This window comes from Octopus sinensis, linkage group LG9 (assembly GCF_006345805.1).
Source record: "Octopus sinensis linkage group LG9, ASM634580v1, whole genome shotgun sequence".
NCBI lineage: Eukaryota > Metazoa > Mollusca > Cephalopoda > Octopoda > Octopodidae > Octopus > Octopus sinensis.
Genome location: NC_043005.1, coordinates 71,039,269 through 71,063,008, shown reverse-complemented (window position 1 = coordinate 71,063,008; position 23,740 = coordinate 71,039,269).

The window sequence follows — 23,740 nt, the reverse complement described above, 5'->3', positions numbered from 1 at the left end:
TGTTCGCCTGCTGGAAAAACAGCTAATGTTGCTGAAGCGGAAAAAAGTATAAAAACAGGTAAAGTTGCTGAAAGTTCATTTTCTGATGGAGCAACCAAAGGAATTGAAGGTTCGTCTTCCAAAGGAAAAGAGAAGACATACAATTTCGCAGCTGCTGCAGGAAGGAAAATGGAAGAGATCAAGATGGAGGAAGTAGATTATGAGAACTGTAAGAAAATGTTCACAAAGGAGGGGAACAATGTGAAAGCAACCCTCCCACAAATAATAAGAGAAGAAACGCTAAAAAGAGTCGTAATTTACAAGTCTTACTTAACAAAAGAGAAAAAAAATCTAGAAAATATCAAAGGACTAAGCAGAGAAGTGTCTGCAGTCGGTATGGAACGACGTAGATTATGTAACTTGGGGGAAAAAGTACGCCACTATCGAGGTGTACTTTAGAGACGAGGAAATGGCAAAGAAACATTCCTTGACCCCAATCAAAACAAGCGAGGTAATTCTACTACCCTCTTATTTGGGGAGGAGAACAGCCAAAATAAGGGTCGAGGACATACCACCAGAAATTGAGGTGAAGTGGTTGCTCCCAGCATTAATAATGGGGCTGGAGAAGATAAGAGTGGTTAATATCACGAAGATAAAAAGAGAAAATTGGAGAGGCCAGACTCTGCATGTAATAATACAGGCAACCCCAGAAACGATGGAAGAAGTCCCAGAAAACATCCAATTCGACGAGGAAATCAACTTGCGGGTGGTAGTGGAAGGGCGAAAGCCTCGATGCTACGAATGTGGGGAAAAGTGAAGAAGAAAAAACGACAGAAGAAGAGAAAATGGAGGAAGAAAAGCCAAAGGAGGACGAAAATGCCTACACAACGGTGAGGCCAAAGAAAAACCCAAAGAGGAAAAACATTGATACTAACCCACCCAAGCCAGACACACACAAAAAGAAATCAAACATACAGGGGGGGAAAATCTACCCCACCCCCACAAAAAGAGAAAAAAGAGAAGACCCCCCCCAGCCCAACCCAAGCCACCCCCAGTCCCGAGCAACTCCCTCCCCTCCCAAACTCCTCCCCAGTTTCCCCCATATCATACTCCCCGATCTCCTGCCCATCACCACCACAAAGCCCCCAAAAAGGGGAAAAAATAATAGAGTTCGAGACAGTATACATTTCTATAAACAATGCAAACGACAGACTAACTAAATAACTGGACAATGTCCCAACGGCACACGAGATCAACACACATAGGGTACTCCCGGGGGATATTAAGGGTCCGCGACTCGACTTACACGAGTCATTATTTAAAGCGGACTTCATCCTCACGACCACCAGAGCAGGAAAAAACTGATAAGGTAAGTAATGTCTCGCATTTGTGTAGGGTGTTTAAATGTGCGTGGCCTGATGATGAGCTGGAAGCAAGGGCGCCTCCTAAATGACATCAGGTCACGGGATTTAGATGTTGTTGTTGCCACAGAAACCCGGTTAAAGGGGCCAAGAGATCTGCTCCCGTTGTTCGACGGCTACGAGGGAATTATCTCTCCGAACCCGGCGGGCGGCGGAAGCGGGGTGTTGGTCCTGGTTAAAAAGAACCGGGTTTCTGGGAAAAAGTTGATTTTTGCAGATCCAGAAGGTATGCTGGTCGTCGTCGATTTGACGTTCAGTAGTTGTAAGACAATCAGACTGGTTGCGGTTTACGCTCCCAGCAAGAAGGGGACAAGTGATTATTTTCGGAATCTGGAGAGGTTCCTGCGTACATCGTGCCCTTTAGTAATGTTAGGGGACTTCAACACAATCTGCGATGTGCGGGTAGACTGTGAAGGCTCGCAAACAAATAGGAAAGGAAACGCTGGCTTCCTGGATCTACTAAGACGTTTTGAGCTGGTAGATCCATATAGACTGGAATATCCGGACGCTCCATCGTGGACATGGTCAAACAGCGACGGATCGTCAAGGTCATACATAGACAGGATATTAATTAGGAAGGTAAATAAGAATCTAGTTAAGAGTCCACAACTCCACATAGTCAGCTACAGTGACCACAAGATGGTCACCTGTAGGCTAGACGTAGATAAGATAAATAGAGGTCCTGGTTACTGGAAACTTAATACGTCCCTTTTGGCGATTAAGGAGTACAGTGAAAGGATTAGGTTAATGATTCAGAAGGCCATGACCGGCTCCATTATAAACAACAAGTGGTGGTATGCCCTCAAGCGAGCCATAAAATATGAGTCCATTAGGTATAGTACAGATCTTGTAGCTAGAGAGGCTAGAAAAGAAACTACTTTAATTAAGGACTTAGAGGAAGCAATGCGAACTGGCAACGCGGCTCAGGTGAAGGCCAAGAGACTGGTTTTAAACCAGCACCTCGAAGCCAAACACATGGGTTGCATTGTCAGGGCGAGACAACGTACAACGGGGAGCGAAGGAATTAATGCCGCGAGATGGGCCTGAGTGGTGGAAACCCAACGTGGCAACAATGCCACAATTCGACCTCTGACGAACCAATAGGGTAAGTTGACAGACGAGCCCGAGGAGATGTGTCAAGCTTTTCAGGACCACTTCGCCCAGCTCTTTGAGGGGGGGGATAGTAGGAGGGACCTCACGGACCTCCTCGACGGTCTGCCGCGCCTCTCGGGGCGGGACGCGGAGTGTAGTGAGAAGCCGATCACGCCTGAGGAGGTAATAGAGGCCATGGCAGACTGCGGTGCGGGTAAGGTACCGGGACTGGATGGTCTGCCCTACGAGCTTTATAAAAGTATGCCGGACTTGTTCGGGGACTTACTGACGAACGTCTACGCAAACTGGCAGCAGAATGGGTTTATACCCAAATCTGTGCGCCGGGGAGTTGTGACACTAATCAGGAAAGACCAGAGCAAGGGGGACGTCATTGATCATTTTAGGCCCATATCTCTGCATAACGCAGAGTTGAAGATTCTGGCCAAAGTGTTACCGAACAGATTGGCGCGTGTCGCGAATGGACTGATCGGGAAAGCGCAGACGTGCGCCGTACCGGGCAGAACCATTCAGGATAATCTCCATCTGATCAGATACACGATAGAGGGAATGGATAAAGATCCCGGCAAGGGAGGGGCAGTGGTCCATTTAGACCAGTCAAAAGCCTTCGATAGGGTCGACCATCATTACCTGGTGTCCGTTCTGGCGCAGCTCGGCCTGGGTCTTGGCTTCCTCAGGTGGATCATAGAAATGTACGACAACGTCGACTCGGTAGTTTGGGTGAACGGCTTTCTTTCTAAGCCGTTCAAGGTCAAACGCTTGGTCCGTCAGGGATGTCCGCTCTCCCCGCTTTTGTATGTAGTGGCTCTGGAGCCGCTGCTGCGAAAACTGAGTGGCATCCCGAGGCAGCCAGGTCGTGGAATGTCGGTTTCGGCGTACGCGGATGACATCACTATCATCGTGACCGAAATGGATCTCCTACGTAAAGTAGGCAAGGCCATAGAGGTGTACGAGACGGTGACAGAAGCAAAAGTTAATCGCGAAAAGTCAGTCGGCTTGCAACTCGACACCTGGAGAGGCAAGTCGATGCCTCCAGACAGCGTCGTGGGACGTTGGACGGAGGGCCCGATTAAGTTACTCGGGGTCTGGTTTTAGAGAAGAACTGGAGCGAGGTATCGAGCAGGGTGGCCGCAGAAGTCAGGACCTGGTCCTGGCGGTGGCTATCCCTGAAAGGTAGGGCGGAGGTAGCCAATGTGTTTATCGCATCGGTGATCACTTACCGTCTTGCCTTGCCCGGATTCGTGGTTGACCAGGTTGGAAAGACAGCTCTTTCGCTTCTTGTGGAAGGGCTCGAAACCACTTGTGAGACGCTCTGTTTGTTGTCAAAAACCGTTAAAGGGTGGACTAGGGATGCCGTGGCTAATGAAGCGCAGAGATGCGCTGAGGCTAAGGCACCTGTGACTCCATCTGGGTAGTGAACGGGTGTGGTCTCCGCTGGCGAAGCAGATGTTTCCCAGGTTCACCAGTTTCGGTGAACGGGAAGACTGGTACAATCGTAGATCGAAGTTGTGTACATGGTACACGGAGTGTCGTAAGGCACTCCGACTATTCCGTCGCTCGGGCAATGCCTGCGGCAGTGGTTCTACCGCTGTGTTTTATAGAGGGTTGGTAGAGGCCGGCAACGATGATACGCTAGGGGAAACCCTAGGTTTCGACGATAATCAGCTGGCCAGTCTGTTCCGACGTACATTCGGGCCGAAGGCACTGGATAATTTCCAGAAGTCTTTGGCTTGGCAGTGTTACCGAGGAGCCTTACCTGTTCGAGACAAACTTGCAAGGGAAGGAGCCTCAGTCAGCCCGACCTGTGCGAGATGTGGGCGAGATAGGGAAACCGTCTCGCACGCGATCGTACAGTGCCCGGGGGTGGCAGACATGTGGGTTTTTGCCGAACAACTGATGTCAAGTGGAGGAAGAGTACAGCTATCAGCCGAATCCATTGTAAAAATCAGCTCACCTGATTTCTTAACGAAAGAAGGTAAGAACTGTTTTCTCTCTGTGGTTTCAACTGCGAAACAGGCAGTATGGAAGACAAAGATGAAAGGGATAATAACAGGCGACTTCATCTCTGGTTCAGGTCTGGTGGAATATTTTAAATTTCACCTGAAAAGACATATAGAACTGGAGAGAAGGAGCCCGAGTAAGAAAGTGTTTGATGAAAGATGGAAAAATGTGGCGAGTAAAAGGTCCCTCACAAATGCGAGATAGGACGCAAAAGAAATCACAAGGCTAAGTGTCGTGGCGGGGAGCATGGGGTCGCGGACCCGCCCCACTGCATTTTGTAATTTTGTAAATTTGTCTTTGTGTAATCATTCGATTTTTATTGTTCATTCCGATTTTTAACTGACCCCAAAAGTTCATAATTGTTTCATCATTCGTGATTGTATGTTTACTGTGTCGCCCCTAGTGGGTAATAAAGAAATTAATTCACTGTGAGCCGTGTCAGAGCATTGAGTTTTGTGTAATATTAATAGTAGTGCGTCGTGTAAATACTTTCTTTCCCCCCACCTTCACTATATTATACATCCAACATGCAAGGATATGAAAGTGGTGGTGAGTTGTTCGAAGCTTGTGTTGGACGTATAATTTTTCTTTTTGGAACGAGACCAAAGAAAAACTCATTTAGCATGGTGACTTTTGGTCTCCGTGGTGCTGTTGCAACAGCAGCCGTTCAAGAATTTGGACCTGGAGATCTCCATTTCCAGTGACTTCGAGGGCCACCTCACAGTGGTGTCGGGTGTCAACGAAGAGTCCTCGACTACAACAAAACGACCAAAGTTTTTCCCCCCCAAGGTCTGGGGCCTCCCGCCCCTAATCCCTAGACCATCACCTAATCACCCGTCTTGTTGCTTAAAAATAACAACAGCAGTTACAGTAACAACTACAACAGCAACAACAACAAAACCAGCTGTTGCTTGTATTAATGAGGTTTGTACTCACCAGACAGCATAGCAAACTCAGTTGAAGAATTCAGCTATAATCCAGAAGAAATGAATCAGTTATAATCCAGAAGGGATTACCTTCGTTGCCTATTTTTGTAGATACGAAAAATCTTCAAACAAGAGAGTAAAAGTTGGTGCTACGAGAAAAAGTACGACTACTTTTAAGAAAGTAATCCCCTGCCGAACACGAAAAATATAGTAACTATATTCTACCGAAGAAGCCAGGAGAGATTTGTTTCGATGAAACAATATGTCAGAAAATTTTCAGTGAAAGAAGTTCCCTGTTCAATACTCGTTGGCAATGTTTGAATTTGGTCAAAAACATAATGAAGATTTCGTCATCTATACTGGAGTGGTTAACAAAGAGTGTGAGAAATTCAAATTGAATGAGCTGACCCCGGACATGTTCAAGTATTTAATTTTTGTTCAAGGTCTTACGGCAAAGATGCAGTCATAATTTCCTTGATATTAACAGAATTAGAACAGGATCAAAATTTATCTCTGCAAACAGTAGCAGAAGAATGCCAGAGGATTATTAATCTAAGACACGATGCAAAAGAAACTGAAGAAAATTATTGCTTTCATGTTGAAGTTTGTCAACCAATATCGAATAAGACAAAAGAGAAAAAGACGTCAAGACCGAATCCATGTTATGAGTGTGGTGGTCTACATTTTGAAAGTCACTGTCCGCTTAAAAATATAAAATATTTCATGTGTGGTGAAATGGGCCATAAAAAGTCGTACTGTAGGACAAAACCTAAAAGATGGTTTAACAGAAAAAAAGTCATGTAAACGGATTATTGGTGACAAAAAATACAAACGAGCCCTAAAGAAAATTTGTGCATGTAAAAATTAATAACACAAATGCAAAGTTACCATTGGATACAGGCAGCGACAACTCAATAATTAATACAGATACATGGAAAAAAGGAAACTTCGAAAATTGCTCATGGTGTTTCAGGAAAAGAATTATATTTTAAGGGCGAATTGATAAGTAACAATACATTTCGTGAAAAATAAGTGATGTTACATTTCGTGGAAAAATCTAGAATATCAAAGTTGTTGTGTTCAACAATATTACAAATTTATTTGGAACTGACTGGATGGAATTATTTAACTTATGGGACCTCATAAATCTTTTCTGTAGGAATGTGAATAGTTTTCCATCCACTACAAATAAGTCATCTTACGAATTGAAAAAAAAAAACAATTTTAAATATTTTACCTAAATATGTCTGATAAATTAGGTCTGTGTACCAAAACGAAAGCGCACTTTCAAATAAAAGAAAATACCATAACAGTATCTAAACAAAAACAAACTGTATCGTTCGCAGCATTAAAACAGGTGAACTTAGAATTAGAGAAACTAGAAAAAGTGGAATATAGTCAATGGGTATCACCAACCGTGTACACTAAGAAAAAGAATAATAAAATCAGAGTGTGTGCTGATTTTTTCCAAGGGTTTAAACGAATGTCTTAAAATGTGCCACTATCTCGATTCTATTCTCTAGCTACTTTTCATCTGCGTTCTGAGGAATTAGCTGCCTTTAGTTGAGAGAGTTCGTATTTTTGCTTATTGTTGTTTGTGTTGATTGTTATTGAACAGTGCCCGTTGTATAACGGTAATTTTCGCCCTACGGGGCAGAAAATTCTGTATTGTTATTACCTGTATTGTTATTACCTTCGAGGTAATTTTTGAAATGGATTTCGACTTGACGTCGAAGGATGATTTTCCCGTGATGGGAACAAGTGAAATAAAGGAAACAGAAGTACCAAAACAGTCTTTTTCGGCCGCGGTGGGCGGTGCCATGATGGACGTTGAGTTCAAGATCGAACAACAGTTCGAATTTAGGAACCTGGTGAAGGTGGAAGGAGGCGAAATCAGGCTTGTACCGCCGCAGGCAAAGGTACAAGAAATAAAGGAGAAAACAGTCATATATGAAGTGTATAGCTACAAAGACAAGAAAATCATGGACGTAAGAAATGAAATGGTCGAAAAGTGCCTGTCCCCGGTGTGGGACAAAATTCGCCATGTCGTCCGAGGTGCGCGTAGTGCTACTGTTGAGGCACATTTTGACTCAGCTGAGGTAGCTAGAGAGGTATCATCGTTGACCCTGAAAAACGATGACATCATGCTGCTACCCTCGTACATGGGAAAACGAACAGCGAAACTGCTGGTTGAGGACATACCGAGAGGGTATGAGATAATGTGGGTAGCAGCGGCGGTCCTGCACAATATTGAGCGGGAAATCTCGATTCTGCAGATGAGAAAGAAAGAGGAGGTACGCTGGAAGGGACAGACGCTGGAACTCCTCGTGCAGGCGGAAAACAAAATATTGGAGAACCTACCCGATAGGATATTCAACGAAGACGGAACATCAATGAGAGTATCAGTGGAGGGACGTAGACCCAGATGTTTTAAGTGTGGAGAGAAGGGTCACGTCCGCTCGAACTGCATAAAAAAGAAGAAAACAAATGAAGCTCCTCCTCAAAGTGTTCCCAACACTGAAGGGGAGAAGACAGAAAAGGATAATAACAAGACGAAGACAAGTATTGAAACAGAAACGGATTGTACCGAACAAATGGACTACACTCAAGTCACACATAAAAGAAAAAAAGACAACACCCCGGACTCCCCTCCCCAAACAAAAAAAATCAGCAAGCACAGCAGACATACACACCAAGCAAATCCCCCAGCCCTACCCCCATGGCACTGTTTTCATTGGGAAACAGTTTGCCAAGCCCCTCCCCATAAAACAAGATGTGAAAAAGTCCTTAAAAAAAATGATAAGATCATTGCTTTCGATGAAAAAAACGAAAGAGTATATAAATACTATAAATTTTCAAAATTTAAGTTATATAGTAAGGCTACAGACATAAAATCAACCACTCGCTTCGCGAAAATAAAGGAAGACGAGTGGAAGGAAGAAGTTCTTCAAGAGCATCTAAAGAACAGACTGATTAGAGATGTGACTAAAGAAGTAATGGAGGGCAAACTTGTGATAACCCCGGCAACCACACCCACCCAGAGCCCGGTGGCAACGCCGGTCAAGAGCCCTGCAGCTACGACTACAAGGGAGGAAGAAGGGGAAGCGGGCAGATTTAAACTGTCATGCTCCCTTTCCCAACCGTGAGTTCATTTATTTTTCTCTCTCACCTACAATGGCTAAGCTGGGTTGTATAAATGTACGTGGAATGGGGTCGAAATGGAAGCAAATTTGCTTCCTGCACGACCTCACGACACATGGAGTAGACATAGCTATTGCAACCGAGTCCAAGATGAACGGGGCCCAAGCGTTCTCGCCTCTTCTAAATGGGTTCGAGAAATTTATTTCTCCTAGCCGAGGAAGAGGCAGAGGCGTGGCAGTCCTTATCAGGAAGAGCTTGGACTTGCAGGTAAGTACTGTCTTTCTGGACCCAGAAGGCAGGCTGGTTGTTCTGGATGTGACCCACGTAAGTAAACAGTCCTTCAGGTTGGTAGCTGTCTACGCTCCGAACGAGAGTAGACAGGCGGGTTTTTTTCGGAACCTGGAGCCCTTTTTAGCGACGTCGAAAACGGTAATCCTAGTAGGGGACTTTAACACTGTCCTTGAAGCGCGGGTCGACAGTGTTGGCTCAACCAATAGGAAGGGGAACCCTAGCCTCAAGGGTCTACTAGAGAGCTTTGATCTAGTAGACCGTTACCGACTGGATGAGCCGAGCGTTCCACAGTGGACGTGGAGTAACAACGACGGCTCACGCAGATCGTATTTAGATAGGATATTTATTAAGAAAAGAGATAAGGACACGTTTAGTTGTCCACAGTTCCACATTGTGCCTTACACGGATCACAAATTTGTGACGTGTGGGATGCAATTGGACAAGTGTCATAGACAGGGACCCGGGTACTGGAAGCTGAACAAGGCTATTTTGAATTGTGAAGACTTCCGTACCCGGATTAAGGTGTTAGTACAGAGGGCATTGTGTGGCACCATCATTAACAATAGATGGTGGCACTCCCTCAAAAGAGCCATTCGTTCAGAGTCCATCAGATTTAGCAATCAGCTAAGGTTAGATAGGTCTAGGATAGAGGACGATCTAGTTAAGAATCTAAACGAGGCAATGGAAGCTGGCTCTGCATCCGGAGTGTTGGCGGCAAGGACGGTATTGTACCGTCACCTTAACTCCAAACACGAAGGTTGCAGAGTCAGAGCTAAGCTACGCGCTGGGAAACGAGAAGGTATTAACGTTGCCGGATGGGCCCGTCGAGTGGAGAGTCAGAGAGGCAACAAAGCCTCAATCAAATCTTTAACTGACGAACAGGGACAAAAGATCTATGGACAGGAGGAGATGCAAAAGTTTCTTCACCAGCATTTCGCCCGTGTTCGGGGGTGGTGTGACGCCGGAGCGGGGGAGGACCTTAAAGGACTTCCTGGCCGGCGGACCGCGGCTCTCGGGGCGTGAGGTGGAGTGCTGTGAAGAAGCGATCACTCCCGCGGAGATAGAGGGGATACTGGCCGGATGCGCCGGGGTTGGATGGTCTGCCCTACGAGTTTTACCAAAGTATGCCGGACTTGTTCGGGGGAATATTGGCAGGCGTCTACACGAACTGGCAGCAGAATGGGAGAATTCCCAGCTCTGTAAGCCGGGGAGTGGTGACGCTAATCCAGAAAGACCCGAGCAAGGGGGATAACATTAGTAACTACAGGCCCATAACCCTACTTAATGTAGAGTTAAAGATTTTGGCCAAGGTGTTGGCAAAAAGGTTGACGGTTGTCGTAGAGAAACTTGTAGGGAGAGCACAGACATGTGCAATTCCAGGCAGGTCGATCCAGGACAATCTTCACCTAATACGCTACACCTTAGACAGGGTGGGTAAATTAACCGGCAAGGGCGGGGTAATGGTCCATTTAGACCAAAGTAAAGCGTTCGATAGGGTAGACCATGAGTACCTGGCGACGGTCCTCGAAGCGGCTGGACTGGGCCCTGAATTTCGCGGGTGGATCTCCGCTATGTATAGCGGCATCAAGTCCACCGTCCAGATAAACGGTTACCTAACGGAACCGTTTTCGATTGAATGTTCAGTTCGTCAAGGGTGCCCCTTGTCACCACTTTTGTACGTGTTGGCTCTTGAGCCATTGCTGCGAAAGTTGGAGAGGCTGGGAAGCAACTCGGATGAGATCGGAGGTGGGAGGACGGTTACTGCTTATGCGGATGACGTCACCCTCATCGTGTCCAATGAGGCCCAGCTACCTTGTGTGGAAGAGGCTATCAGAGGATACGAGGCGGTGGCAGGAGCAAAGGTTAACAAGGACAAGTCGGTTGGCTTGCGCCTCGGCACCTGGAGGAGCAAGTCGATATCGTCCAGCGTCGTGGGACACTGGACGGATGGCCCTGTTAAGTTGCTAGGAGTCTGGTTTGGGCCAGACTCCCAAACGGAGAGGAACTGGAGTGAGGTGACGAGCAAGGTGGAGGCCATAGTACGGACCTGGTCCGGAAGGTCTCTGTCCTTGAAAGGAAGGGCGGAGGTGGTACAGATGTTCATTGCATCTGTAATCACTTACCGCCTGACCGTTGTCCCTTGCCCCGGTTCATGGCTTAACAAGTTGGAGCGAATCCTTTTCCGCTTTTTGTGGAAGGGAAGAAAGCCACTTGTGAGGCGCTCCGTTTGCTGTCAGGAACCGTTAAAGGGTGGGTTAGGGATGCCTTGGTTGATGATGCGCAGACATGCGTTGAGACTAAGACATCTCTGGCACCACCTGGAAGGTGATAAGGTGTGGAGTCCGCTGGCAGAGGGATTTTTCCCGAGACCGGCCTCCTTAGTTAATTTTAAACCCGGTTACATCAGAAGATGGAATCTAACTCCATGGCAAAAGGAGTGCCGACAGGCACTCACGCTGATCCACAGGACGGGCAAGGCCGGCTGCGGAAATACCACCTCGGTATTTTATAGAGGGCTGGTAGAAGGTAAAAACGATGACGTCCTAGGAGGGGCTCTGGGGTTTGATGAAGACCAGCTTGCCAATCTGTTTAAGAAAACGTTCAGGTCGGGGTATTTGGATAATTTCCAAAGATCCCTGGCCTGGCAGTGCTACAGGAATGCTTTACCTGTTCGCGAGAAGTTATCGCGGCACGGAGTTCCAGTGCCACCGACATGTCCAAGATGCGGGTCGGACGATGAAACCGTTCAGCACGCTTTTGTTCACTGTCGGAAGTTGAACGACTTGATAAGTTACGCAGAACACGTGTTATCGCATCTGGGACGAGTACAGCTGTCGGCTGAGTCTATGATTAAGATGATACCGCCAACTGGACTCTCGAAGGAAGGTGAGGCATGTTTTCACTGCACGGTTGCAGTGGTAAAGGAATGCATGTGGAGAACGAGAATGGAAGGAGCCGCGACAGGGTCCTTTATCTACGGGCCCGGCTTGCTCACCTACTTCAGATATCATCTGAGAAGCAAGATGGGACTGGAGAGGAGGACCTTGCCGCGGGGAGTGTATGAGAAAAGATGGAAGGAAGTGGAAAGAAAGGTGGGTGTGAGAAACCCAGCTTGACCATGGAGGAGAGAGAGGAAGTGGAAGCTGCAGGGCCTCATCAATTGCCGGGGTGTAAAAGCTCCAGTAAAACCACAAAAGTCATCTACAAGTGTTTGTTATACTAGTTATGCAAAAACTATTACTTTATAACGAATCCAAACGAAACTTTTAATCGAATCTCTTAAATGTTTTTGTATGTATGTCCTGTATTCGTCCCTTCTATGTATTGATTTTCTATAATCGTAATAAAGAGATAAACACTGAAGGGGAGAAGACAGAAAAGGATAATAACAAGACGAAGACAAGTATTGAAACAGAAACGGATTGTACCGAACAAATGGACTACACTCAAGTCACACATAAAAGAAAAAAAGACAACACCCCGGACTCCCCTCCCCAAACAAAAAAAAATCAGCAAGCACAGCAGACATACACACCAAGCAAATCCCCCAGCCCTACCCCCATGGCACTGTTTTCATTGGGAAACAGTTTGCCAAGCCCCTCCCCATAAAACAAGATGTGAAAAAGTCCTTAAAAAAAAATGATAAGATCATTGCTTTCGATGAAAAAAACGAAAGAGTATATAAATACTATAAATTTTCAAAATTTAAGTTATATAGTAAGGCTACAGACATAAAAGCAACCACTCGCTTCGCGAAAATAAAGGAAGACGAGTGGAAGGAAGAAGTTCTTCAAGAGCATCTAAAGAACAGACTGATTAGAGATGTGACTAAAGAAGTAATGGAGGGCAAACTTGTGATAACCCCGGCAACCACACCCACCCAGAGCCCGGTGGCAACGCCGGTCAAGAGCCCTGCAGCTACGACTACAAGGGAGGAAGAAGGGGAAGCGGGCAGATTTAAACTGTCATGCTCCCTTTCCCAACCGTGAGTTCATTTATTTTTCTCTCTCACCTACAATGGCTAAGCTGGGTTGTATAAATGTACGTGGAATGGGGTCGAAATGGAAGCAAATTTGCTTCCTGCACGACCTCACGACACATGGAGTAGACATAGCTATTGCAACCGAGTCCAAGATGAACGGGGCCCAAGCGTTCTCGCCTCTTCTAAATGGGTTCGAGAAATTTATTTCTCCTAGCCGAGGAAGAGGCAGAGGCGTGGCAGTCCTTATCAGGAAGAGCTTGGACTTGCAGGTAAGTACTGTCTTTCTGGACCCAGAAGGCAGGCTGGTTGTTCTGGATGTGACCCACGTAAGTAAACAGTCCTTCAGGTTGGTAGCTGTCTACGCTCCGAACGAGAGTAGACAGGCGGGTTTTTTTCGGAACCTGGAGCCCTTTTTAGCGACGTCGAAAACGGTAATCCTAGTAGGGGACTTTAACACTGTCCTTGAAGCGCGGGTCGACAGTGTTGGCTCAACCAATAGGAAGGGGAACCCTAGCCTCAAGGGTCTACTAGAGAGCTTTGATCTAGTAGACCGTTACCGACTGGATGAGCCGAGCGTTCCACAGTGGACGTGGAGTAACAACGACGGCTCACGCAGATCGTATTTAGATAGGATATTTATTAAGAAAAGAGATAAGGACACGTTTAGTTGTCCACAGTTCCACATTGTGCCTTACACGGATCACAAATTTGTGACGTGTGGGATGCAATTGGACAAGTGTCATAGACAGGGACCCGGGTACTGGAAGCTGAACAAGGCTATTTTGAATTGTGAAGACTTCCGTACCCGGATTAAGGTGTTAGTACAGAGGGCATTGTGTGGCACCATCATTAACAATAGATGGTGGCACTCCCTCAAAAGAGCCATTCGTTCAGAGTCCATCAGATTTAGCAATCAGCTAAGGTTAGATAGGTCTAGGATAGAGGACGATCTAGTTAAGAATCTAAACGAGGCAATGGAAGCTGGCTCTGCATCCGGAGTGTTGGCGGCAAGGACGGTATTGTACCGTCACCTTAACTCCAAACACGAAGGTTGCAGAGTCAGAGCTAAGCTACGCGCTGGGAAACGAGAAGGTATTAACGTTGCCGGATGGGCCCGTCGAGTGGAGAGTCAGAGAGGCAACAAAGCCTCAATCAAATCTTTAACTGACGAACAGGGACAAAAGATCTATGGACAGGAGGAGATGCAAAAGTTTCTTCACCAGCATTTCGCCCGTGTTCGGGGGTGGTGTGACGCCGGAGCGGGGGAGGACCTTAAAGGACTTCCTGGCCGGCGGACCGCGGCTCTCGGGGCGTGAGGTGGAGTGCTGTGAAGAAGCGATCACTCCCGCGGAGATAGAGGGGATACTGGCCGGATGCGCCGGGGTTGGATGGTCTGCCCTACGAGTTTTACCAAAGTATGCCGGACTTGTTCGGGGGAATATTGGCAGGCGTCTACACGAACTGGCAGCAGAATGGGAGAATTCCCAGCTCTGTAAGCCGGGGAGTGGTGACGCTAATCCAGAAAGACCCGAGCAAGGGGGATAACATTAGTAACTACAGGCCCATAACCCTACTTAATGTAGAGTTAAAGATTTTGGCCAAGGTGTTGGCAAAAAGGTTGACGGTTGTCGTAGAGAAACTTGTAGGGAGAGCACAGACATGTGCAATTCCAGGCAGGTCGATCCAGGACAATCTTCACCTAATACGCTACACCTTAGACAGGGTGGGTAAATTAACCGGCAAGGGCGGGGTAATGGTCCATTTAGACCAAAGTAAAGCGTTCGATAGGGTAGACCATGAGTACCTGGCGACGGTCCTCGAAGCGGCTGGACTGGGCCCTGAATTTCGCGGGTGGATCTCCGCTATGTATAGCGGCATCAAGTCCACCGTCCAGATAAACGGTTACCTAACGGAACCGTTTTCGATTGAATGTTCAGTTCGTCAAGGGTGCCCCTTGTCACCACTTTTGTACGTGTTGGCTCTTGAGCCATTGCTGCGAAAGTTGGAGAGGCTGGGAAGCAACTCGGATGAGATCGGAGGTGGGAGGACGGTTACTGCTTATGCGGATGACGTCACCCTCATCGTGTCCAATGAGGCCCAGCTACCTTGTGTGGAAGAGGCTATCAGAGGATACGAGGCGGTGGCAGGAGCAAAGGTTAACAAGGACAAGTCGGTTGGCTTGCGCCTCGGCACCTGGAGGAGCAAGTCGATATCGTCCAGCGTCGTGGGACACTGGACGGATGGCCCTGTTAAGTTGCTAGGAGTCTGGTTTGGGCCAGACTCCCAAACGGAGAGGAACTGGAGTGAGGTGACGAGCAAGGTGGAGGCCATAGTACGGACCTGGTCCGGAAGGTCTCTGTCCTTGAAAGGAAGGGCGGAGGTGGTACAGATGTTCATTGCATCTGTAATCACTTACCGCCTGACCGTTGTCCCTTGCCCCGGTTCATGGCTTAACAAGTTGGAGCGAATCCTTTTCCGCTTTTTGTGGAAGGGAAGAAAGCCACTTGTGAGGCGCTCCGTTTGCTGTCAGGAACCGTTAAAGGGTGGGTTAGGGATGCCTTGGTTGATGATGCGCAGACATGCGTTGAGACTAAGACATCTCTGGCACCACCTGGAAGGTGATAAGGTGTGGAGTCCGCTGGCAGAGGGATTTTTCCCGAGACCGGCCTCCTTAGTTAATTTTAAACCCGGTTACATCAGAAGATGGAATCTAACTCCATGGCAAAAGGAGTGCCGACAGGCACTCACGCTGATCCACAGGACGGGCAAGGCCGGCTGCGGAAATACCACCTCGGTATTTTATAGAGGGCTGGTAGAAGGTAAAAACGATGACGTCCTAGGAGGGGCTCTGGGGTTTGATGAAGACCAGCTTGCCAATCTGTTTAAGAAAACGTTCAGGTCGGGGTATTTGGATAATTTCCAAAGATCCCTGGCCTGGCAGTGCTACAGGAATGCTTTACCTGTTCGCGAGAAGTTATCGCGGCACGGAGTTCCAGTGCCACCGACATGTCCAAGATGCGGGTCGGACGATGAAACCGTTCAGCACGCTTTTGTTCACTGTCGGAAGTTGAACGACTTGATAAGTTACGCAGAACACGTGTTATCGCATCTGGGACGAGTACAGCTGTCGGCTGAGTCTATGATTAAGATGATACCGCCAACTGGACTCTCGAAGGAAGGTGAGGCATGTTTTCACTGCACGGTTGCAGTGGTAAAGGAATGCATGTGGAGAACGAGAATGGAAGGAGCCGCGACAGGGTCCTTTATCTACGGGCCCGGCTTGCTCACCTACTTCAGATATCATCTGAGAAGCAAGATGGGACTGGAGAGGAGGACCTTGCCGCGGGGAGTGTATGAGAAAAGATGGAAGGAAGTGGAAAGAAAGGTGGGTGTGAGAAACCCAGCTTGACCATGGAGGAGAGAGAGGAAGTGGAAGCTGCAGGGCCTCATCAATTGCCGGGGTGTAAAAGCTCCAGTAAAACCACAAAAGTCATCTACAAGTGTTTGTTATACTAGTTATGCAAAAACTATTACTTTATAACGAATCCAAACGAAACTTTTAATCGAATCTCTTAAATGTTTTTGTATGTATGTCCTGTATTCGTCCCTTCTATGTATTGATTTTCTATAATCGTAATAAAGAGATAAACACTGAAGGGGAGAAGACAGAAAAGGATAATAACAAGACGAAGACAAGTATTGAAACAGAAACGGATTGTACCGAACAAATGGACTACACTCAAGTCACACATAAAAGAAAAAAAGACAACACCCCGGACTCCCCTCCCCAAACAAAAAAAAATCAGCAAGCACAGCAGACATACACACCAAGCAAATCCCCCAGCCCTACCCCCATGGCACTGTTTTCATTGGGAAACAGTTTGCCAAGCCCCTCCCCATAAAACAAGATGTGAAAAAGTCCTTAAAAAAAAATGATAAGATCATTGCTTTCGATGAAAAAAACGAAAGAGTATATAAATACTATAAATTTTCAAAATTTAAGTTATATAGTAAGGCTACAGACATAAAAGCAACCACTCGCTTCGCGAAAATAAAGGAAGACGAGTGGAAGGAAGAAGTTCTTCAAGAGCATCTAAAGAACAGACTGATTAGAGATGTGACTAAAGAAGTAATGGAGGGCAAACTTGTGATAACCCCGGCAACCACACCCACCCAGAGCCCGGTGGCAACGCCGGTCAAGAGCCCTGCAGCTACGACTACAAGGGAGGAAGAAGGGGAAGCGGGCAGATTTAAACTGTCATGCTCCCTTTCCCAACCGTGAGTTCATTTATTTTTCTCTCTCACCTACAATGGCTAAGCTGGGTTGTATAAATGTACGTGGAATGGGGTCGAAATGGAAGCAAATTTGCTTCCTGCACGACCTCACGACACATGGAGTAGACATAGCTATTGCAACCGAGTCCAAGATGAACGGGGCCCAAGCGTTCTCGCCTCTTCTAAATGGGTTCGAGAAATTTATTTCTCCTAGCCGAGGAAGAGGCAGAGGCGTGGCAGTCCTTATCAGGAAGAGCTTGGACTTGCAGGTAAGTACTGTCTTTCTGGACCCAGAAGGCAGGCTGGTTGTTCTGGATGTGACCCACGTAAGTAAACAGTCCTTCAGGTTGGTAGCTGTCTACGCTCCGAACGAGAGTAGACAGGCGGGTTTTTTTCGGAACCTGGAGCCCTTTTTAGCGACGTCGAAAACGGTAATCCTAGTAGGGGACTTTAACACTGTCCTTGAAGCGCGGGTCGACAGTGTTGGCTCAACCAATAGGAAGGGGAACCCTAGCCTCAAGGGTCTACTAGAGAGCTTTGATCTAGTAGACCGTTACCGACTGGATGAGCCGAGCGTTCCACAGTGGACGTGGAGTAACAACGACGGCTCACGCAGATCGTATTTAGATAGGATATTTATTAAGAAAAGAGATAAGGACACGTTTAGTTGTCCACAGTTCCACATTGTGCCTTACACGGATCACAAATTTGTGACGTGTGGGATGCAATTGGACAAGTGTCATAGACAGGGACCCGGGTACTGGAAGCTGAACAAGGCTATTTTGAATTGTGAAGACTTCCGTACCCGGATTAAGGTGTTAGTACAGAGGGCATTGTGTGGCACCATCATTAACAATAGATGGTGGCACTCCCTCAAAAGAGCCATTCGTTCAGAGTCCATCAGATTTAGCAATCAGCTAAGGTTAGATAGGTCTAGGATAGAGGACGATCTAGTTAAGAATCTAAACGAGGCAATGGAAGCTGGCTCTGCATCCGGAGTGTTGGCGGCAAGGACGGTATTGTACCGTCACCTTAACTCCAAACACGAAGGTTGCAGAGTCAGAGCTAAGCTACGCGCTGGGAAACGAGAAGGTATTAACGTTGCCGGATGGGCCGTCGAGTGGAGAGTCAGAGAGGCAACAAAGCCTCAATCAAATCTTTAACTGACGAACAGGGACAAAAGATCTATGGACAGGAGGAGATGCAAAAGTTTCTTCACCAGCATTTCGCCCGTGTTCGGGGGTGGTGTGACGCCGGAGCGGGGGAGGACCTTAAAGGACTTCCTGGCCGGCGGACCGCGGCTCTCGGGGCGTGAGGTGGAGTGCTGTGAAGAAGCGATCACTCCCGCGGAGATAGAGGGGTACTGGCCGGATGCGCCGGGGTTGGATGGTCTGCCCTACGAGTTTTACCAAAGTATGCCGGACTTGTTCGGGGGAATATTGGCAGGCGTCTACACGAACTGGCAGCAGAATGGGAGAATTCCCAGCTCTGTAAGCCGGGGAGTGGTGACGCTAATCCAGAAAGACCCGAGCAAGGGGGATAACAGTTAACTACACTAACAGGCCCATAACCTACTTAATGTAGAGTTAAAGATTTTGGCCAAGGTGTTGGCAAAAAGGTTGACGGTTTGTCGTAGAGAAACTTGTAGGGAGAGCACAGACATGTGCAATTCCAGGCAGGTCGATCCAGGACAATCTTCACCTAATACGCTACACCTTAGACAGGGTGGGTAAATTAACGGCAAGGGCGGGGTAATGGTCCATTTAGACCAAAGTAAAGCGTTCGATAGGGTAGACCATGAGTACCTGGCGACGGTCCTCGAAGCGGCTGGACTGGGCCCTGAATTTCGCGGGTGGATCTCCGCTATGTATAGCGGCATCAAGTCCACCGTCCAGATAAACGGTTACCTAACGGAACCGTTTTCGATTGAATGTTCAGTTCGTCAAGGGTGCCCCTTGTCACCACTTTTGTACGTGTTGGCTCTTGAGCCATTGCTGCGAAAGTTGGAGAGGCTGGGAAGCAACTCGGATGAGATCGGAGGTGGGAGGACGGTTACTGCTTATGCGGATGACGTCACCCTCATCGTGTCCAATGAGGCCCAGCTACCTTGTGTGGAAGAGGCTATCAGAGGATACGAGGCGGTGGCAGGAGCAAAGGTTAACAAGGACAAGTCGGTTGGCTTGCGCCTCGGCACCTGGAGGAGCAAGTCGATATCGTCCAGCGTCGTGGGACACTGGACGGATGGCCCTGTTAAGTTGCTAGGAGTCTGGTTTGGGCCAGACTCCCAAACGGAGAGGAACTGGAGTGAGGTGACGAGCAAGGTGGAGGCCATAGTACGGACCTGGTCCGGAAGGTCTCTGTCCTTGAAAGGAAGGGCGGAGGTGGTACAGATGTTCATTGCATCTGTAATCACTTACCGCCTGACCGTTGTCCCTTGCCCCGGTTCATGGCTTAACAAGTTGGAGCGAATCCTTTTCCGCTTTTTGTGGAAGGGAAGAAAGCCACTTGTGAGGCGCTCCGTTTGCTGTCAGGAACCGTTAAAGGGGTGGGTTAGGGATGCCTTGGTTGATGATGCGCAGACATGCGTTGAGACTAAGACATCTCTGGCACCACCTGGAAGGTGATAAGGTGTGGAGTCCGCTGGCAGAGGGATTTTTCCCGAGACCGGCCTCCTTAGTTAATTTTAACCCGGTTACACAGAAGATGGAATCTAACTCCATGGCAAAGGAGTGCCGACAGGCACTCACGCTGATCCACAGGACGGGCAAGGCCGGCTGCGGAAATACCACCTCGGTATTTTATAGAGGGCTGGTAGAAGGTAAAAACGATGACGTCTAGGAGGGGCTCTGGGGATGAATGAAGACAGCTTGCCAATCTGTTAAGAAAACGTTCAGGTCGGGGTACTTGGATAATTTCCAAAGATCCCTGGCCTGGCAGTGCTACAGGAATGCTTACCTGTTCGCGAGAAGTTATCGCGGCACGGAGTCCAGTGCCACCGACATGTCCAAGATGCGGTTGGACGATGAGAACCGTTCAGCACGCTTTTGTTCACTGTCGGAAGTTGAAAGACTTGATAAGTTACGCAGAACACGTGTTATCGCATCTGGGACGAGTACAGCTGTCGGCTGATCTATGATTAAGATGATACCGCCAACTGGACTCTCGAAGGAAGGTGAGGCATGTTTTCACTGCACGGTTGCAGTGGTAAAGGAATGCATGTGGGAGAACGAGAATGGAAGGAGCCGCGACAGGGTCCTTTATCTACGGGCCGGCTTGCTCACCTACTTCAGATATCATCTGAGAAGCAAGATGGGACTGGAGAGGAGGACCTTGCCGCGGGAGTGTATGAGAAAGATGGAAGGAAGTGGAAAGAAAGGTGGGTGTGAGAAACCCAAGCTTGACCATGGGAGGAGAGAGGGAAGTGGAAGCTGCAGGGCCTCATCAATTGCCGGGGTGTAAAAGATCCAGTAAAACAACAAAAGTCATCTACAAGTGTTGGTTATACTAGTTATGAAAAAAACTATTACTTTTATAACGAATCCAAACGAACACTTTAATCGAATCTCTTAAATGGTTTTGTATGTATGTCCTGTATTCGCCTTCTATGTATTGATTTTCTATAATCGTAATATAAAGATAGATAAACACTGAAGGGGAGAAGACAGAAAAGGATAATAACAAGACGAAGACAAGTATTGAAACAGAAACGGATTGTACGAACAAATGGACTACACTCAAGTCACACATAAAAGAAAAAAAGACACACCCCGGACTCCCCTCCCCAAACAAAAAAAAAAATCAGCAAGCACAGCAGACATACACACCAAGCAAATCCCCCAGCCCTACCCCCATGGCACTGTTTCATTGGGAAACAGTTTGCCAAGCCCTCCCCATAAAACAAGATGTGAAAAAGTCCTTAAAAAAAAATGATAAGATCATTGCTTTCGATTGAAAAAAACGAAAGAGTATATAAATACTATAATTTTCAAAATTAAGTTATATAGTAAGGCTACGACATAAAAGCAACCACTCGCTTCGCGAAAATAAAGGAAGACGAGTGGAAGGAAGAAGTTCTTCAAGAGCATCTAAGAACAGACTGATTAGAGACTGTGGGTGCACATGTAATGAGTAATGGAGTGCAAAACTTGCACCTGAAACCACGGCAACCAACCCACCCAGAGCCCAGGTGGCAACGACGGTCAAGAGCTTGCAGCTACGATACAAGGGAGGAACGAAGGGGGGAAAGCGGGCAGATTTAAACCGTCATGCTCCTTCCCAACCGTGAGTCACTTATTTTCTCTCTCACTACAAGGGCTAAGCTGGGTTGTATAATGTACGTGGAATGGGGTCGAAATGGAAGCAAAATGTTTCCTGCACGACCTCACGACACATGGAGTCGACATAGCTATTGCAACCGAGTCCAAGATGACACGGGGCCCAAGCGTTCTCGCCTCTTTCTAAATGGGTTCGAGAAATTTATTTCTCCTAGCGAGGGAAGAGGCGAGGAGTTGGCAGTCCTTATCAGGAGAGCTGGGACTGCAGGTAAGTACTGTCTTTTGGACCCAGAAGGCAGGATGGGTTGTTTATGGATGTGACCCACGTACGTAACAGTCTTCAGGTTGGGAGGTCTACGCTCCGACCGAGAGTAGACAGGCGGGGTTTTTTTTCGGACCTGGAGCCCTTGTTAGCGACGTCGAAAACGGAATCCTAGTAGGGGACTTTACACTGTCCTTGAAGCGCGGGTCGACAGTGTTGGTCACCAATAGGAAGGGGAACCTAGCCTCAAGGGTCTACTAGAGAGCTTTGATCTAGTAGACCAGTGTAACGACTGGATGAGCCGAGCGTTCCACAGTGGACGTGGAGAAGTAGTAACAACGACGGCTCACGCAGATCGTATTTAGATAGGATATTTATTAAGAAAACCTTTTTAGCGACGTCGAAAACGGTAATCCTAGTAGGGGACTTTAACACTGTCCTTGAAGCGCGGGTCGACAGTGTTGGCTCAACCAATAGGAAGGGGAACCCTAGCCTCAAGGGTCTACTAGAGAGCTTTGATCTAGTAGACCGTTACCGACTGGATGAGCCGAGCGTTTCCACAGTGGACGTGGAGTAACAACGACGGCTCACGCAGATCGTATTTAGATAGGATATTTATTAAGAGAAGAAAAGAGATAAGGACACGTTTAGTTGTCCACAGTTCCACATTGTGCCTTACACGGATCACAAATTTGGACGTGTGGGATGCAATTGGACAAGTGTCATAGACAGGGACCCGGGTACTGGAAGCTGAACAAGGCTATTTTGAATTTGAAGACTTCCGTACCCGGATTAAGGTGTTAGTACAGAGGGCATTGTGTGGCACCATCATTAACAATAGATGGTGGCACTCCCTCAAAAGAGCCATTCGTTCAGAGTCCATCAGATTTAGCAATCAGCTAAGGTTAGATAGGTCTAGGATAGAGGACGATCTAGTTAAGAATCTAAACGAGGCAATGGAAGCTGGCTCTGCATCCGGAGTGTTGGCGGCAAGGACGGTATTGTACCGTCACCTTAACTCCAAACACGAAGGTTGCAGAGTCAGAGCTAAGCTACGCGCTGGGAAACGAGAAGGTATTAACGTTGCCGGATGGGCCCGTCGAGTGGAGAGTCAGAGAGGCAACAAAGCCTCAATCAAATCTTTAACTGACGAACAGGGACAAAAGATCTATGGACAGGAGGAGATGCAAAAGTTTCTTCACCAGCATTTCGCCCGTGTTCGGGGGGGTGTGTGTGACGCCGGAGCGGGGGAGGACCTAAAGGACTTCTGGCCGGCGGACCGCGGCTCTCGGGGCGTGAGGTGGAGTGCTGTGAAGAAGCGATCACTCCCGCGGAGATAGAGGGGATACTGGCCGGATGCGCGGGGTTGGGTTGGATGGTCTGCCCTACGAGTTTTAACAAAAGTATGCCGGACTTGTTCGGGGAATATTGGCAGGCGTCTACACGAACTGGCAGCAGAATGGGAGAATTCCAGCTCTGTAGCCGGGGAGTGGTGACGCTAATCCAGAAAGACCCGAGCAAGGGGGATAACATTAGTAACTACAGGCCCATAACCTACTTAATGTAGAGTTAAAGATTTTGGCCAAGGTGTTGGCAAAAAGGTTGACGGTTGTCGTAGAGAAACTTGTAGGGAGAGCACAGACATGTGCAATTCCAGGCAGGTCGATCCAGGACAATCTTCACCTAATACGCTACACCTAGACAGGGTGGGTAAATTAACGGCAAGGGCGGGGTAATGGTCCATTTAGACCAAAGTAAAGCGTTCGATAGGGTAGACCATGAGTACCTGGCGACGGTCCTCGAAGCGGCTGGACTGGGCCCTGAATTTCGCGGGTGGATCTCCGCTATGTATAGCGGCATCAAGTCCACCGTCCAGATAAACGGTTACCTAACGGAACCGTTTTCGATTGAATGTTCAGTTCGTCAAGGGTGCCCTTGTCACCACTTTTGTACGTGTTGGTCTTGAGCCATTGCTGCGAAAGTTGGAGAGGCTGGGAAGCAACTCGGATGAGATCGGAGGTGGGGAGACGGTTACTGCTTATGCGGATGACGTCACCCTCATCGTGTCCAATGAGGCC